The following is a 15720-nucleotide window of genomic DNA, read 5'->3' as shown; positions in this document are numbered from 1 at the left end:
GAACAGATCCAGTTTTTTTCTGTATTAAAGAATGTGATTAATAAAGAACGTGAAAGCATATTGGGTACCTCTGTATTGCCTGATATCAATCATGAAATACCCAAAGACTCCAAAGACTCTTCTAGCAGTACTTTCAACCCATAAGAAACTATCAAGTAATGGGCTTTCCTGAGAGAACCTGTCCTCATGTGATTTCCAACTTTGTCTCAATACCTAATAGATCTGAATGCTTATAGGATCTGATCCAAACTGCCAAGAGCTCTGAATTCTTCCCATCTGTCACTAGGTGATTGGTTCAAGACAATACTGAAACAAAGAACAAGAGACAAAATCAGCTGGAAATATTTTTCAACTTTCTATTCCTATATTCACTGTCTATTGGACAGCCAGTTATATACTTGCAAACTGATTTCAAGTTGAATCTCAAGTTTCAAGTGAATTCCCTTCCCTCAGAAATTAGTTACAAAAAATATTGTTTGAGCTCCTTTTAGGTTACTCATTCATCTCCTCCTTTCTGTCTTCTCCTACCTTACCTTTGCCCCTCCCCTTACATTTTCTCTGATCCAGATGCCAGAATGAACACACGAAATATACAGGATACAAGATATTTACCTATTTAGACTGTTTGGTTGAAGGAAAAGATAGGGAACTTGCATGAAATTTAAACCAGGTTTCGCATGAAGTATGCCATTTATATTTTCAGAATTAAAGGACTTCTTTATTATAATGCTCTTTTATCTCACCTTGTGTCATTAAAATATAGGACATTGGCAGTAAAACTAAAAGTAAATATGCACATATTTTTATCCATGCAGGGAAGCTATAAATCTCCCTCACTGATAACAGCTGTACTACAGTTATCATTTGAATAGTGCAGCTGCCACAACAATATCAAATTTTATAGTTAAAAAGCAGTCAAAACTTTAATGCTACAGTGGAGGTAGATATATATTGCACTATAAATAAGCATTGACTAATGAAGAAATGAAGAATGTTTATTTTTTTTCTTAGACATACCACTGAATACCATATATCTCATGCACTGTAATCTGTCATGATAGAACTCATTATACTTGGGTATCTATAATACAAAACTCTGACTTATACAATTAAGCTGGCTTTCATTGAGACACATGGGAACTTGAAAACCCCTGGCTTGAGAAGAAAACTACCTCTATTTCAAAAAATAAATAAATAAAAGCATTCCACTTCCTGCTTCATAATATTGCCTAATGGAACTTTGGAAGGATTTGGTGCTGTTTTCTTCCATATATTTTTAAACTTGTGGGTTTGATTGGCAAAAGTGAGAGTTATGTGCAATTTGGGGAAACTCAAGTTGGCCAATGTTTAAACCTAAAATGACTGGCTCCAAAGCATGCTTATTCAGAGCCATGCGATCCCCATCTAAAGATGGCATCAGGAGGATTCTCCCGCTTTTCCCTCAAGGCTTTGTGGGATGTGGTTTCTGGGCTGGACACTAAGTTGCCAATATAAAAGCTTAGCTTTCTACACACATTTTGAAAAAGTCAGCTTCCAGTTTCATAAAAGGACTGTGGATAAATATACAAACAAAAAAAAAGTGAAACATTTTTAGGTAAATTTTTGAAGTCAGTGTTATTTCTATTTTCATTTGTTAGTTAATATTAAAGTTTAAGTAACATATAAAACAATGTGCTTCTACTTCCCATTTTTGGGATCCTTTCATCAGTGAGTAATGAGATTCCACTAATGGCGACCCCACACCTGAGAATGCATTTTACATGTGTGTATGGGTGCATGTCATATCTTGCTTAGCCAGAAATCACGTGGCAATACTGAAGTGGCATTCTTCCTTCGTGCCATAGTTGGTGCATTTGAGATTGGGGAAGACACTTGCAGTAGAGTACCTGTGACATGTAGCTTGAAACTTTCGCTTGTGACATCATTGTCTAAGATAGAGACTGATCAGCTCCACTGGTGATGGAACTTTGTCTAATGGAAAAAATGTAGGACCTACAACAAACTCACTATAAGTGAAGTTTTATTTCTGGGTAGTTGTCAATTCACCATTGAGATATATAGGGTTAAGAAAACCATGCGGAAACAAAACATTGCATAGATTCATTTCATACATCAGATCCCTTCAGTACCGTCTGTCCAAAGGAAGCAACTAGAAATGTCAATCACGTTGGGTACATTGCAGTAAAAACAATTAGTAAATTGGTCTAATTTCAAGTTCAATCATTGTTCATTTATATCCTCAAGGAATTTTTATTAGAACATTGAACAAAAGTCATTTTAACAAATATTGTGAAGTTCTCCCAAATATGTAAGTATTGTATAATCATTGTTTCAGTCAGCTTTTTGTCAGGATTACCAAAAAAGCCAATAAGAAAAGTTAGAGAAGGTAAAGTTTGTTTGGCTCACAGTTTCAGAGGTCTCAGTCCATAGATGAGACCTGACTCCCTACCTCTGAGCCCAAGGTGGGGCAGAACATCATGGCAGAAGAGCATGGCGCAGAACATCATGGCAGAAGAGCATGGCAAAGGAAAGCAGCTCAGGAAATGGCAAACAAGTAGAAAGAGCTCCACTCACCAGGGACAAAGTATAAACCCCGAAGCCATAGGCCCCGTGAACCTCTCTTCTCTAGCCACACTGATCTACAAACTACCCAGTTAATCCATTCAAGTGGATCAACGCACCGATTAGGTTAAGACTCTCATAATTCCATCTTTTCACCTCTAGACTTTGTTGCATTGTCTCACCTGAGCTTTTGGAGGACAGCATAACATTCATTTATATATAAATAATGTACAGAGTTTCCTCAAATCATACAAGAGATATAAAAGATATTTACATATTCATTCATAACGAAAGAAAGTGTCAAAAGTACAAAGTGCTCCACTGGGGTTGTGGCTCAGTGGTAGAGTGCTTGCCTAGCAAGTGTGGGGCCCTAGGTTCGATCCTCAGCACCACATAAAAATAATTTTAAAAAAAGGTATTGTGTCCAACTACAATTAAAATAAATATTTTAAAAAAAGTACAAAGTACTGCTGATTCTCAGGGAAGAAATGATTGATTTAAAGAACATCAGGTCATTTTACTAGCAGTGTCAATAAGCTCTCACTTGTTTGTCATCACCACCATATGAAGGGGAATTATATATTCCCCATTTTGGAAATGGAAAATTGAGGGTCATTTTTGCCACTTGAAATATGGAAGGACTTGAAGATAAATGGGTATTCAATAAAGAGATTGTGGATGTGTTTCATTCATAGAGATAATCATGAACAGAGGACCAAAATCATCAAAACATCCAGCATGTTTGAGCACAAATGAAAGGTTTTGTGCCTGGTGCATAGGAGATGTTACACTACAGAGAGAAAAGAGAAGGACAAAGGTAACATGGTAAAACCCCAGACTGACTTTTATCTGTTGATACATTGGAAAGCGGAGTCACTGTGTCAAGGGAAAAATAACTGATTTGGGATAGGAGGAAGAATGGTGTCAGGAAATATAATTTGATGAATTGCAAAATATGTTTGCTTCTCCTGTTTTGTTCCTGAGCAGTGTTGCTACTGTGTTTCAATTGCACTCTTGAAGAAATGAGCCATTTGAAAAAGAAATGTTTTTTTACTTGTATGTATATGTGTATTATTTACACACACACATACATACATATATATGCATATCTATTATCTTAATTCTGGGATGGGGGGTGGCCCTTCTTTGAGCCAGAGCATTCTGTCCCACAGAGCAGAATAGATAAATGACTGTGAGTGTCTCTGTGCTGTCCTAAGATAATAAGCACCTTTGAAGGACCATTCATTTTTTGAAGCCCCAGAGGGACCATGTACTGCCTAGAGACAATAATATCCCCACATATCCCCAGGATACCTGGGAGAATCTGACAAACTTTGCAAAAATATTGTTGAGAGTTTTAGATAAAAAGGAGCAATAAACAACAAATCTACAGAGGAAAGAGCTCTGTGCAATCTCCTAAGCAAGACTGGGTACAGGAAGATGTTTGCTCTCTGTATTTTCGTAATTTAACAGTCAATGGGATCTTAATTCTGAAATCAGTCTGACGTTCCATGGACCAAAATGACCATGTAGAAACAACCTTAGAGCTTCTGTGGAGATAAGAATGAGGAGAGAAGGTTCTGTGTTGTGAGGAGTGAGAGTTGGGAGGGTGGGGGACAGGGAGCCATTCCCCAACAGCAAAACCTAGTAAATCATCTAGTTGTGAAAATAAAAAGAACTTACCCCCAGTGTCAGAGAGCTAGAGGTGATAAATAATTCCATTCCCCAACTTGCTTTTATGAGACACATCATGGCATGGCAGCAAATACATCCAATAACTACTGCCAGATAGTGACAAATCTCGGATTCCTTTTGTCACATTACAGTCTATGTTGCTAGTTTCATATTTACAAGCAAATTGTTACCTCCAAATATGAAACACTGGCATTTAGAGAAATACAGAAATTACTCACTTCCCTGGAATTCTGCATGACAAATTAGTACTATGCTTTAACTCTAATAAATGTAACTGTAACAGAGTTTTCATAAACATTCTTGAGATGTTATTCTGGAGTAGCTTTATTTTGGCACCCTACATTTCCTGCTCAAACAAATGAAAAGGTTGGCTGATATTGTCAAAATACAGCCCTTCTGGTGATCCAAGAGCCATTTATTAAAATAATGTATTGATGTAGTGTCATAAAACACAAAATCATATTTCTGTGGGAAAGCCCTATTACCCAAAGTCAAGATTATTTTATTTTAACAGAAAAAATTATTACAATTGTGGATTATGAAAGTAAGATGATGTTGTTTTGACCTTGGCCCTTCAGAGGCAAAAAAGGCAGTTTTTAATACACTGTAATATGTTATGTAAGGGAGATATTTGTATAATTAGCAAGGCTTATCTTTGTAGAAATATATTAACTGAAAGTAGATTCTGGATCTCTTTGGATTCAACATAACTAACTTAATAAAAATCCATACATGATATCTCTAGTTGTAGATCGACTTTAACTAGCACATAGCAAAGTGTGACAACCAAACACACACACACACACACACACACACAAACACACACACACACACACAAACACACACATACACACACACACACACACACACACACACACACTTGGACTCCTCCTGCAGGCCCAGAGCTCTCCAGAGCTGACCATTTTCCTGACATCGTCTTAATCTTGTCCTTTGTCACAGCATTGCACTTTTTACTCTAAAGGTTTCTGCACTAAAAAGTGGGGAGGTGAAGCCACAGTTCAATTCAATTTATTTTTATATTGCCTTTCATACAAAGTCTCTCAAAACACTTTACAGTAAGAGATAAAATAATCATATAACACTTGCCCATACTCAGAACAACCACGATCACCCAGACAGCAAAGGGGTGCAGATGTGCGAAGTCATGGGTCAAAGTCCCCAATGAGGCACCCCTCGTTTAGAAGCCATATAAATGAACATTTCAGCAGAGTGACGTGGTCATATAATATCACTCACAGAGCCCTGCCTTCTCAAGGGACAAGTGAGAGGCTTCATTTTTCTATTCAAATAAAGCCTTCTCTCTCTCATAAACCTGTGGTGATCTCAACTGATGACGAGTTTCCTCTCATATGCAAAACTAAAGAGCCAAAGCACAGGAACACGTTTTCTTTCTATTGTTGCCAATTACTTAATCACACATGATTTATGGCTTCCTGGAAAGCAGCTATACAGGGGCACCTCTTTTCATTGTCTGTATTCCATATTTTGGCCCCAAGAGGTACAGGAGAAAGGCTGATGGAAAGACTAAAGTAGATGGTATTTCTTTAGTCAACCTATTGTGTAGAAAAAGAAAAAGAAAAAACAAGAACAATGCTTACACTTGGAAATTGAAAACTCACAGTGAATCAATGGCACTCTATGGCAGGAAGAAGGAATAAGGATAGGGGCTGAGGGAGAAAGAATTTTTTCTAGATAAAAGCAGCCCAAATCAAACAATAATTCCCACAAAAAAATAAAGAGAAACTAATGGATAAAAAGGATTATGAGGAAGCCAACCCTGTAAAAGGGAAATTAGGTAAGGAAATTGTAGGGAATTTGATGTAAGGAAATTGAAGATGTTACTGTTCTCTGAGTGTGATAGAGTTATCCAGTATAAGCAGAAAGTATAGTCAGCATTTGAAAGCTACTATGTTTGCAAATATTGTTCTTTTACAGAACAAATATCAATTTAAAATGATTAAGCCCCAGAGAAAGTAATTCTTGATAAAGAAGTTTCCCTTTCATCCCGAATCCACTCTCATCACATAGTTTTCCAACTATGGAGACAAAACCTCCTTTGTCCAAAGACATATTTTTATTCAAAAAACTCAAAAATTGAAATCAACCTATGGACTAGAAAAATTCATGCTATTCCTATCAGTCAATAGTCCAAACGCATTTATTTGGGAAGCATGTTTGTAGAAAGAGGTGAACCTTTTTTCCATTTAATCCTCAACTCTCTGAATCAAGCCACATCTTCATAATACATAACAACAAACTGGAATGTATTGTAACTCATTTTTTGACCTTTTAATATTTCTGTCACTGATTGTCAGAATTGAGAACTACTCTCTATCCTGAGGTGATGGATTATTTAATTAACCATTGACCTTTTCCCAACATTTGTTGACAATGAGCACAGTCCCATGAAAGCTGCCCGCTTTGGATATTGGTCAATTCTATGTTGTTTATCAATCAGACAATACCAGTTTTGGAACTTAGATCAAATAACTAGAATTACTATGCCATTTATTTGCCTACACCTAATTTTCAAATGAATTCATGTATGTTTTCTTTTTAATTATCTATCAGAGAAGAGCAATAAGTATTGCACCTTTTAAAAAATGAATTCTGTGTCAAATGCATGTCTAATGGAAATTAAATAAGTCAACCTGTAGAAAAAAAAATCACATTATCTATTTACAAATCTTTTAGAAAAAAAATTTCAGCAACCAGTTACCAATGCCACAAATGTCTCTAGGTCCCCAGTTGAATCCATTTTTTTTCTAAAGGATAAGATCCTCCAGAGGACTGAGGCAGACCCTTTTGACGTGTTCTTCTAACTTTGTTTGTAAATTTCATTTATCAGTTTCATTTATTCTGTATTTTTTCCAAGGATTTATTTTCTTTATAGAAGGTCAGAAAAATTGTACTAGACTTTAGCTAATTATATAGTAAACATAGAAACTTCTATTTGCATGACTGACTGTTTCTGTATTTGTGGTAAATTACAGCATCTGTACCTCTCCCCCTGGTAGTCTATCACTTACCCACATTTTTAGAAAGACTTCCTATCTTCAGTGTGGAGTGAGGTGTAGAGAGATGTGAGTGGGGATTCCACTGAGAAGATGCCAGTTCTGCATATTCTTCTGCTCCAACATCAAGTAATGTGGTGTTTTAGGGAAGGTGGAATATTTTCAGAGCATCCGTTATTGCTTCTGTCAGCATTATTGCTGTGTGTTTGGTTCCCAAACATATTATTTAAAGGGATTTGGAACCAGGCAGTTTTGAGCTGAGGGCCTTGATTCTATTCTTTTCTGGGTGATGCTGTGCACATCATTTATCTTCGTGATGCCTCTGTTTCCTCATCTATAAAATGGAAAGGAACATACTCTTTGTCTTGCTGTGAAAATTGAGTGAGATAATACATGCAGAATATCTGACAGCAAAAAATCTATTAAAATGAAGCTCTTTTAATATAGCAGTGAATTTTCCAGTTAATCATATGGACATGACTATTATCTCTGCAGAGTTGAATACAACATATTAGAGATGTTTCAGCAACAACTAAAGTCCATTTCTATTTCCCTGGAGTGTACAGTGTTTAAAGACTTGACATAATGGAAGTATATTGTCTTCATTAATTTATGTTAATTTTTAATGTTAGTGTGGCAGTATGGTATAAGATATACAGAAGCTTGTGTGTCTCTGTGTGTACACATATACTCAAATAAATGCATATGCATAGATATTGCAGGGTAAACAGTTTTGACCCCAAGAAAACAGATCTTCATTAAAGCCTTAATGTAGGGCATAATATTAAGCATTAATTGTAAAAGTGTTATTTTTTTTTTGTTTGGCAAGAACAGAAAAAAAATCTTAAAAGATGTTTTGAAATTAGTAAAATATAGTGCATGTATTGATTATAATTTTATAAAAATACATCTGAAATTAGAGTAAAGAGCTTTACACTCTTTACACTTAGTTCATTGGAACAGGACACACAAGCTATACTTGTTTTTATGTGTATTTATTAACTACACACTGCTTTGAGATCTATTCATTTCCCTTCAAAGCAAAGGAGCTTGCCACCCTTAGAATAGACCTATATGGGCATAGAATCAGATATCTAGATGGTTAAGTTGTACATTTGATACATGGGGCGACGTTGATGTAATATTATGATGGATATCTATTAGCACTTATATCACCGAAACATAGACTCTCGAACATCTTTGACAAAGGCTGCCCTTTCGATGTCAGTGTCAATCCACACCAGAATCACAAGAATGAGCAAATGTGACAGCAGAGGGCTGTACCAATTATAGATGAAGGGATAGGATCCACTCCCTCCATTTGATGTGATTTATTTGGCGGTCTTTCTGCATTTGTAGGCAGCAGATTGTAGCTGTTTATGAAGTGACAAATGGTACTCAATGACATTGAATGACTTCTCTAATCAATTTAACTTGTCTAAAAAGTGGTCATGAACTGTGGGGTTTGTCGAATGTCAAGGAATACAGACAAGATGGAACTTTTGCACTGAAAATATATAAATTCCACATACATACCTGAAAGAGAAAAAGCAAGACTAAATAAAGCTAGTTTGTTTTAATGATATTGCTTTCCAAACAATATTATAAAAACCAATATTTTGAAAAGCTTTTCATTTAGATTTTTTTCAAAAAGTAATTTTTTTTATTAATTCAAGAGAGAATTTTTTCTTGTCCAGTTTTTGGTGTGTGGGGGGGTGATAATAAACAGACAAAATTTTTACAAACTAGGCTTGTTAGTGAAATCATTGAGGCTGCTACTAGATAAAAAGCTTTTGGAGCTTATTTTTCAAGATATTGAAAGGTTTTAATTAGTGTTTAGCCCTTTTAAATAGAACTATTTTGATAATAAGTAATTATCAATGAACTCATTGAATATATTATAATATTTTAAAATTATCTGCTATGGATGAGTTAGATCACACAACCAGAAGTTCATTCCCTTAAACAGTGCAGAAATATTTGCACTTTAAAAGTGACATGTATTTCAAACAGGGGTTTTGTCTCACATGTAAACCTAGTATAATGGAATAACATCACCGGCTGGGTTAACCTTACACAAGTGTATTTACATATTTATTTCAATTTATTAGACACAGGTACTATTTTACATACTTAATACAAACCACTACTGCTATAAGCCAAGAATGATTTTTTCCTATCTGTGTATTATTCAAATTTATTAAACAATATTTCACATTTGTTTGACACAATGTCAAACTCAGGTCTCCTAAAGAACTGCTGCAGCTTTGGAACTGTTATGCTTTCTTGGACTTTAATCATTTTTGGCAAGGCTCCATTTCCTGTCAGAAAGTGAAACAGCTTTGGAATGTCATTTTCACGAAAGAAAACAGAGAGAATCCGAGAGGAAGTTCTCCTCCACTCCAGATCCCCTAAGATACTCAAACACGCTCACAGGAGGGCTGGAATACATCAAACATTAGCAGAGGGAAAAGGACACAATTTTCCCACATTAAAATACATGGATAAAGTTGAACTTCTGCTAAAAATAGTTCCCATGACTAATCCTATTAAGTTTAAAAAATTGGGCAGTATCCTCCTTGAAGCAGAATTACTCTCTGCCATCACACTCTGCTGTCCCCCCACCCCCAAGCACATCCAAAGCCAGCAGCTCCTCCATGTTAGGCCCTCATCTTTCCCTTTGTAATGACATTAGAGGAAAAGGGAGAAAAGAGATTGGACGGGCCTTTTACCCACATCTCAGATATCAAAGGCAACCAAAATTAAGATATAAATATCAAAATTATCTCAGAATACCAAAAATTCTAAAGCACAATATACTGTCCTTAGGAGATCTGCAATGTTTTCCCACTCACTCTTGGACTCACTCAGTGTCTCCAGGGAGCCATGATATTGCAGAAAGCAAACAAAGATTTCTCTAAGCTGTGCCACTTCGAGGCCTAAAAATGTTGGATGCACACATGGAAGAGCAAAATTAAAATCCTCTCCTCTTTTGGACTTGAAACGCCTGATTTCTGCCTCACATGACAACCATATTAACTGAATGTGGAGGAGGAAGGATGAAAAAGGGTCATTGAAAAAGACCAGCCAAACTGATAGGTTTTGAACCAAGTACATATGTCATTATCCAGAAGAGAGGAGGACATCAGAACTCTTCACAGCACTGAAGTTCACACCAGTAATCAATGCTACTTTGGTCTTTCAGAGGGGCAGATATGGGAATATAAAGGCAACTCTGCAGAAGGCATCATTAGGTACCATGATATTGGCATATGTTAGCTAAGTTATTAGCAATGGAGAGGTTCAGCTGCAGTGAAACCTAAACCCAGCTGATGCCATTAACACACGGATCTAATGAACCCCATAGACCACATTAAAGCAGAGAAAGCAAAATGACAATAGGAGAATGGCTTTTAATGAAACCATCAATCCAAGAATGGAGGGGGGATAAATGTCATCTTAGGATCTTTTGTGGAACCACTGGACAATCACTAGGTTGAAACACTAGTTTGAAAGAACAGGTAGGTAGCCCACCCTTAATTGTGGTGACATATCTTAGAAATGATTTTTTTTTTTTTTAGCAAAGTGTTCCATCTTTCTAGTTTTGCATTAGAATGCAGAAAGCTGTTGGACCAGCTAATTTAGAGTTTCCCACATTGTCACTGTAGTGTGCAATGCTTAAAGATCTTTCGTTAAAGATGGAAATGTACCTATTTGAGCCAATCTATAATTCACAGGGTGGGTGTTTAAGCATTGGGTCTTATGCTGTATACTCTTCCTTGAGAACCTGTGACCTAGAACTCCATCCACATGTGGCTATGTCTGAAGCATTCTTCCATTTGCCTTGCATGAATTAAAAGTGCCAGCTTAATAGACACCAGAGCAATTGAGAGGGAAAATTTTGAAGGTTACCAAAGGAAAGTAACTCTCTCAGGTTGACAAGCAGTAAGTACAGAGGGGAGTTAGGAATGTGGGAGCCACAACCACACGGGCTGGTTTAACTCCCAGTTCTGCTACTTTGTAATTGAAAGCTGTAATTTCTGTGTCTATGTTGAGCCAGAAGAAAAAGAAAGAATATAAGGAGTTAAGATAGACAAGGAATGTTTGAAAGTAGCAAAAAGTGTTTTATTCTTCCTCTTAGGAGTATCAACCCTATAATTCCCACAATGCTGTACTTGACTTAGTTGGTGAGTTAGTGAGTTAGTTTTGGCTGTGGCCTTCTATGGATATACATGGTTTGTCCTCTCCCTGAACCATCTGACAACAAATCTGAATCATTTTCCCCAGGGACCAGCTAGACCCAGAAGTCTCTATATTCAAACTTTCAGAAAATTTTTACAAAGTATGTATGTCAATAAACAGAATCATTAGCAAGGATAAACTATTAGTTTTTAAAGCAGGAACGTTGTTCTACATCTAGCAGTGTTGTTTATATGCTGTTTATGAAAGGCTCCGAGCAATGGGACCCAATCTCAGAGAACTTTAGAATTCTACTTAAAGAACCAAATTACAATCAATATTTTATTTTTAAAATTTAAAATAAATAAAGGAATCATCATTTTGTGACACAGAGGGTAGGCGGAACTCAGCCCACTTGAAATGAAAACCTCTCAGATTCCTGTGAAAATATAAACCTATCTCCCTGGTCTCTGGGGTGGCTAGTGGCAATTCAGGTTCTGTTCTAATTTTATTTGACCACTGACTAACTGGGCAACTGCTTACTTTGTCTTCCTTCAAAACTTCAAAACTTTCCCTCTCAATTGTTCTGGTGTCTGTTAAGCTGCTTTGGTTTCTTTCATGTGAGATGAAGATAGTAAGTATGTGGATCTCATAGGGTGTTGCAAAGACTAAATCAGAACATATGCACTAAGCCCTTGGAACTTTGTCTCACACACACACACACTTCTCAGTAAACATTAGCTATTGCAACTTGTGCTAGATATTATTGCAGAGGTTTATCACGTCATGGGAAACTCTCTTCCTTTCAGATTTATAGCAAGCAATCCCTCTTTTCTTGGGCCTATATGTATCCTAGCTAATCTCTGGTACAAATTTAACCACGAAGGTCTCTTTTCCTCAGATCTTCCCCAATTCCTCTGCATCAATAATGATTCTAAGTGTCTTTAAGAATTCACTAAAACTATCATCTTTTGTTCATCTCTGCTACTTGCTCTATCTTATCCTATTTCTCTTCTCTATGGGATTAATTTCTTTGCTCATCAACTGTGAACCTTGATGTTCCTAAATTCAACAGTCAGGCTTTGCAACCTAGGAGAAATTTTCCACAGTATAACCATGTCTGGTTATTGCCACCTGGGCCCACCAGTAGATGATTCCAACTGTACCCCTACTTTGCATGGTTGCTTTTGTGTTGGCTTCTTTATAAGCCCAGCACTGAGGTTTATACCCAGACTCTGAAGAATGCCTGTAGGGGGATAGTCACCAAAGAACAACTTGAACAAACAGCTTGCTGCAGCTCAAATGGTGAGGCATATAAAATGCATCATACATTAAATTTAATGTTGCCTCATTAGTCTTAATTAGATTCCTACATTACACCAAGATTATGGTTTCTCCCTGTTTATGTTTCTCCTAATATCAAGTCTAACCCCAGATAATACTTCAGTGTACTTTTAAAATCCTTGAATAAAAATGTCCAGTAATCTTTTAATATCAATAATATTCTTGATCCTAGAAAAAAACAATAATCCCAAAAGGAAGATAAACTAAATTGTCAGATTTCTGAGGAGTTTCATGTCATTTATAAACCTTTTAAAAGAAGTCCTAGAATTTTACCTTTTCTAAAATCCAGAATAAACTTTAAAATGCAACCATTTGTTTGCTAAGAAAAAGTAATTTGCCTATTATTTTCTTTATTTCCCTTTCTATCATTATGCATGATGTGTAATTTATTTCAATAAAGTAATGGTTGATTCCTTCTTCTTCCCATTTCATAGTTTAGTTTAATTCTTTTATTGGTATCTACCATGAAAACGTATCACATTCAGTATCATCTTGCTTAACCACAGAATGCAAATACTTTTGGATAGTAAATGGATGGAGGCCTGGAGGATTTATATACTTGTGAGGATCCTACAGGTAAAATGGGTCTGTGACCAAAAGCCAGACTTGTTGACCCACAGTTCAGCACAGATCCAATGACTCCACAGTGTGCGTGAGAAAATATTTTGCTGTCATGGTCCAGATACACCTTGAAATGCCAACTCCCCAACCCTGATCCTGAGTTCACATCATCGTGCAAATGCCATATTGGAATAGACCCTGTTGCTTGGCTGCATTTTTAGGAGGAATCTTACACTCATAAAAAGAGAAACCAATCAATTTCAATAGCAATCATATCTGTTAAGAAGCATTCTCATTCTTAGTCACTTTGTAGTGAAGGGGTTGGTGTTGTGAAAGTCCTGAGAGGCTACACTCATTCCTATCTGTGTACTAGTAATTCATGGATTTTGCTGATTATTGAACAATGGATTGAAAGGAATTCAGTCTTGCTGTAGATTTAAAACTAACTGCTTTTTCTTTTTGTTAAAAAAAAAAAGACAAAATAATTCTTCTCTTGTTTTCCTCCTTGTATTCCCATGTTCTCCACGACTCCCAGGCGATTGCTGAGATGTGGCTAATGGCACTCCATGGTGAAGTCTCATCTAGAAGGAAAACATCAAAATTTGTGGCCTAAAGAATGAAGTAGTGAGACAGCAAAAAGAGAAGAACTTGTAACCAAACTATATTCTTGTGCAATTTGAAAACATTAATGTAGAATGTAAAAAGTTTACAATCTGCCAGCTCCTTGAAACTGAGTGTGAGGAGAAGACAGTCATGGTGAAAGCTGGGAGGCTTTGGAAGGGGCGGCATCAAATCACAGCACATCTTAAGCCAAAAAGCTCATAGACAATATATAGTCAGTTCTGTAATCTATGTATTTTGGAGATGAAGATCTCTGCAAAACTAGCAGGGAGACCTTTATGTTCATCCAGGAATTACACCTTATTATCATGAGTCATTTTCCAACATCTTGTGCTAACTAGTCGTTAATTTAATGGTCCCTCATAACAGCCCCCTGGATACATATTCAAACCCTGCAGTTTCTAAATAAATAAATAAATAAATAAAACTACTTTCAAATCAATTTCAATATTTGCCAGTCAGAGAAACAAATAATATTTTTGTGGAGAAAAGTTCTGATTGCACAGTGAATATTTTGGTAAAATAATATCTGAATTTTTTTAAAAATAGAGACGGAAATGTATAGAAGAGGAAGACATATGCGATGTAATTTCTCATGAATTTAAATTCTGTAATTCATGATATAACCATGGAATTTTTATCGTGCATATTCTAGAAGAATACATGCTGTAAAAGGTTGAGCATTAACAATAAAGAGATACCTCTGCACCTATTAGAGTGGCCATAATCCAACACTGACAATACCAAACACTGTGAGGATGTGGAACAACAGGGACTCTCATTCACGCGGTGGAAATGCAAAACCTTTCAGATACTTTGGTACACAACTCAGCAGCTTCTTATAAAAACTAAACATACTCTTACTATATGACCCAGCAATAGCATTGCTTGGTATTTAACCAAAGGAGTTGAAAACCTATGTACCCGTCAAATAAAACAAAAAACAAACAATAAAATTGAACATGATTGTTTATAGCAGTTTTATTCATAGTTGACAAAACTTAGAAGCAACCAAGATGTCCTTCTGTAGGTTAATGAATATAAATAAACTGTCACATCCAGACAATAGAATATTGCTCTGTTCTAAAAAGAAATAAACTATCAAGTCATAAAAAGACATAGCGAAAACAAAAATGCATGCTACTAAGCAAAAGAAGCCAATCTGAAAATGTTGTATGAATTCAATTTTATGATGTTCTGGAACAGGTAAAACTATGAACATAATAAAAATATCAGTGGTTTCCAAGGAGTGGGAAGAGGGAGGAAAGGAATAGGCAAAGGATAGACTTAGAACAGTGGAAAAACTGTGATACTATAATGATGAGTATGTATAATTACACATTTGTCCAAACCCAAAGAATGTACAACATTGAGTGAAACCTAATGTAAATTATGAAGTTTGGGTGATAATGATGTGTCAGTGAAGGTTCATAAATCGTAACAAATGTACCGCTTGTGGGGGAATGTTGGTAATTGAGAAGGCTATGCATGTGTAGGGGGAGAGAGTATGCAGGAAATCTGCTCAATTTTGCTGTGATTTTAAACTGATCTAAAAAAAAAATGAAGACTTAAGAAAGGTTAAGCATTAAATACAAAAAGAAAAAAAAATCCCATGAAGTTTTAACAAATTTATACTGAAAAACCCAATTCTGTAGTCATGCAATAAAATGGACAGTAGCTTCTACTATTAAACTTTTGAGTTAGTAACAAGCTATCAAACCAC

General features: G+C 36.0%; 1 long non-coding RNA gene across 1 annotated transcript in view; it reads left to right on the top strand.

Moving 5' to 3' along the window:
• The window catches only part of LOC308630891, an 84992-nt gene extending 69954 nt beyond the window's left edge, over window positions 1-15038 (top strand). The window contains exon 5 of the long non-coding RNA XR_014018067.1: window positions 13912-15038. This is a non-coding gene — a long non-coding RNA (uncharacterized lncRNA). The remainder of the gene's footprint in view (window positions 1-13911) is intronic.
• Window positions 15039-15720: the final 682 nt, after the last annotated feature.

This window comes from Spermophilus citellus (genome assembly GCF_964194105.1).
Source record: "Spermophilus citellus genome assembly, chromosome: 11".
In the NCBI taxonomy this organism is placed as follows: Eukaryota; Metazoa; Chordata; class Mammalia; order Rodentia; family Sciuridae; genus Spermophilus; species Spermophilus citellus.
Note: the sequence above shows the minus strand (reverse complement) of the source record. Positions and strands in the feature narration are given on the sequence as shown.